Here is a 4,424-nt window from a genome sequence, read left to right on the forward strand (position 1 = left end):
AAAAGGAGAAAATCATGAGAGCAGCTAGGGAAAAACAAGCAATCACATATAGAGGCTCCCAAATAAGAATATGCTCAGACCTAACAGCAGACATTATGAAGAGGAGAGAGTGGAGTAACATTCCAAAAATTGAAAGAAAATAGTGCAAACCCAAGAATACTCTACCCAGCTAAATTATCTATCAAGATAGATGGAGAAGTAAGAGTCTTCCCAGAGAAGGAAAAACTCAAAGAGTACGTTAGAAGAAACCCAGCCCCACAAAAGATCCTTGCCCACTCAGTATGGGCAGAAGAACAATAGTCACCAAGCATAAATAAGAGACCACCACATAGAACAACCTCACCCAGAGGGCAACAAAGAGAAAACAGACCCCAAGATAGCATTGGCTTAAGGGTGGAAAGAAGTCAAGAATGAAACACACACACACACACACACACACACACACACACACACACGCATGCATGCACAACACACCAATAAGAAAGGGAGGTAGGAAAACACCCAACACATAAGGTATAAGATGACATCACAGAGTCCACAGATGGAGAAAATAACCCTGAAAATCAATGAACTGAACTCAGGCATTAAAAGACTGACGCTAGCACACTGGCTTAGAAAACACAACTCATCAATCCACTGCCTACAGGAGACACATCTACACACTACAGACAAAAATAGGCTGAGAATCAAAGGCTGGAGAAAGGCATACCAAGCAAACAGCAATTCAAAAAAAGCAAGGGTTGCAATCCTAATCTTGTAAAAATTGACCTCAAAGTGCAAACCATTAAAAGAGATAAGGAAGGACACTATATAATGCTTAAGGGAACGGTAGACAAAGAACCACTGAGCATTTTAAACATATATTCCCTGAATGAGAGAGCTGCTGAATACGTCAACCAAATGCTCCAAAAGATCAAAAGAGAAATCACAGCCTCAACAATTTATTAGGTGACTTCAATACACCGCTCTCTGAGAAAGATAGATCACAGGGAAAGAAACTCAACAAGGAGTGTAGAGATCTAAACACTACAATTAGACAATTTGACCTGATAGATATTTACAGAGCTTTTCAGCCAAATACCAAAAAATTCACATTCTTTTCAAGTCCACATGGCACATATTCTAAGACAGACCACATGCTGGGGCATAAGGTGAATCTACATACATTTAAGCACATTGATATCATGCAAACCTCTCTCTCTGACCACTGTGTCATAAGACTGGAAATCAACAAAAGGAAGATGAAGAAAACAAGAGCGAACAATTGGAGGATGAAGAACTCTCTATTGCAAAAGGAGTGTGTACTGGCTCATATCAGAGATGAAAGTAGGATATTTCTAGAAACCCATGAGAATGAGAACACGGCTTATCAAAACTTATGGGACACAACAAAAGCAGTTATCAGAAGTAGTTTCATAGCAATACATGCACACATGAAAAAGGAAGAGAGACTTATGATTTATATGCTGGCACAAATATTATAACAGCTAAAGCAGAGTCAACAGGACACTCCTACTAATAGCAAAAGAAAAGAAATAATAAAAATCAGGGCTGAGATTCAAGAGAGGGAAAATAAGAAAACTATGGGAAAAAATTAATGCTGCTAAAAGGTGGTTCTTTGAAAGAATAATCAGAATCGACAGATGGCTGGCAAACCTAACCAAAGAAAGGAGGGAACAAATTTCAATAGCAAGGATGAGAGATGAAAGGGGATATTACAACAGACCCCAATGAAATCAAAAGGATAATTACACAGTACTACAAAGGATTGCACTCCAATGAATTCAACAACTTGGAAGACATGGACAAATTCTTGGAAAAACAATCCCTCCTAAGACTATCCCCGATGGACGTCCAGAATCTCAACAGACCCATAGCAATAGAAGAAATAGACAAGGTTACCAAGGGACTACCAACAAAAAATTCTCTGGACCAGATGGTTTCACAGAAGAATTCTACCAAGCATTCAGGGAAGAACTGACACCAATCCTACACAAACTCTTCCAGAACATAGAAAAAGATGACAAACTCCCAACCTCCGTCTATGAAGCTAGTATAACTCTGATACCTAAATCGGGCAAGGACCCCACAAGAATTGAGAACTACAGACCAATATACTTAAATGCACATCGATGCAAAAATTCTTAACAAAATGATGACCAATAGAATACAAAAGTATATAAAACAAATATTTCACCATCCCCAAGTGGGATTCATACCAGGGATTGAGGGCTGGTTCAACCTATAAAAGACCATTAATTTAATTCACCACATTGACATCAAAACTTTTAAGAACAACATGATAATATCGATAGATGCATGACAAACATTCAACAACATCCAACACCAATTCCTGTTTAAGACACACAAGAAGATAGGAATGCAAGGAAAATTCCTCAAGATAATACAAGCTACATATGAAAAAACAACAGCCAACGTGGTAGTCAATGGAGAAAAGATGAACACAGTCCCACTGAAAAAGGGGACCAGACAAGGATGACCCTTGTCCCCACTCTTATTTAACATTGTACTGGGGGTTTTAGCTAACAGCATAAGGCAAAGAAAAGACATCAAAGGTATCCGCCTGGGGAAGGAAGAGGTGAGACTATCGTTATTTGCAGATGACAGGATTTTATATATGGAAAATCCCACAAGCTCCACAAGGGGACTACTGGAAGAACTAGAAGAATATGGCAGAGTGGCAGGATACAAGATCAAGAAACAGAAGTCTATCAGACGGCTATACACATCAGATAAAACCACAGAAGAGGAGATCATAAAGGTGGTACCCTTCACAATAGCCAAGCACAAATTGAAATATCTAGGGAATAACTGACTAAAAGAACAAAAGATTTATATGAGGAAAACTAGAAACATTATTACAAGAAACCAAGAGTGACCTCAACAAATGGAAGAATACCCCATGCTCGTGGATTGGAAGATTTAATAAAGATGACAGTTCTGCCCAAGGCACTATATAAGTTTAACACAATCCCAATACAATTGCCCTCATCTTTCTTCAAAGAAATGGAAAAACTGATTACCAACTTCATATGGAGAGGGAAGAAGCCCCGAATTATCAAAGAATTCCTCAAGAAGAAGTACAGAGTGGAAGGGCTTGCTTTCCCTGACTTTAGCACATATTTCACAGCCACAGTGGTCAAAACCACATGGTATTGGTATAATGACAGATACTCAGACCAATGGAAAAGAACTGAAAACCCAGAAATAAAATCATCAGCATACAGACAACTGATCTTTAATAAGGGCCCCAAAAATATCCAATGGGAGGCAGATGCCCTCTTCAACAAGTGGTGCTGGAAAAAATGGAGGTCTACCTGCAGAAAAATGAAGCAAGATCCTTATCTCACGTCATGCACAAGGATAAACTCAAGGTGGATCACAGACTTTGAGGTAAAACCCCAAACTATTAGGGCCATCAATGAGGGAATTGGGACAAACCTGAAAACTTTGGCACAGGGTAAACATAGGCTATCAGAAATAGGGAAGGACAGAAATACAATGAGTCATAAATTGAAAAGTGGGATATACTGAAGATAAAACACCTGTGTACATCAAAAGAATTCACCAAGAGAGTAATAAGAGAGCCCAAGGACTGGGAAAACATCTTTAGCAATGACACATCAGACAAAGGCCTTATTACTAAAATCTACAATACTCTGCCAGCTTCCAAAAAGACAAAAAGTAATTGCCCACTGAGAAGGTAGGCAAAGGACCTGAACAGAAGTTTCACAAGAGCAGAAATATGAATGGCCGATAAACAAATGAGAAAATGTTCCCGATCACTAGCCATAAGAGAAATGCAAATTAAAACAACAATGAGATAACACCCTCAAAAATAGCCCAATTCAAAAAATCAGAAAGCAATAAGAGTTGGAGGGGTTGTGGGGAGATAGGAACTCTTGTCCACACTGCTGGTGGACCTGTAGGCATGTGCAGCCATTATGTAAATCGATTTGGCAATATCTAAAACAGATGGAAATTGAGCTACCATACAACCCAGCAATCCCCCTACTGGGCATATAACACAAAGAGGCAAAAAACAAACCATGGCCAGACATCTGTGCTCCAATATTCATTGCGGCACAGTTCACAATTGCAAGGAGTTGGAAACAACCCAAATTTCCATCAACAGACAAATGGATTAAAAAACTGTGGTACATACATACAATGGAGTATCACACATCACTAAAAAGCATGAAGGCATGAAGCACATTGCCGCATGGGAAGAATTGGAGGAAATTATGCTAAGTGAAGTAAACCAAGCACAAAAGGACAAGTACAACATGAGTCCACTGAGATAAGCCTTAAAAAAAAAAGAGTCAAAGGGGGCATAGGGAAAAAGCTACTGTATACAAACATTCCTGGGGTGAGGTCCAGGTAGTATGGCAGGGACCAGAACT

The sequence above is a fragment of the Echinops telfairi genome, unplaced genomic scaffold (genome assembly GCF_000313985.2).
Source record: "Echinops telfairi isolate 266 unplaced genomic scaffold, ASM31398v2 ScPeMD7_7425;HRSCAF=8463, whole genome shotgun sequence".
NCBI classification, from domain to species: Eukaryota; Metazoa; Chordata; class Mammalia; order Afrosoricida; family Tenrecidae; genus Echinops; species Echinops telfairi.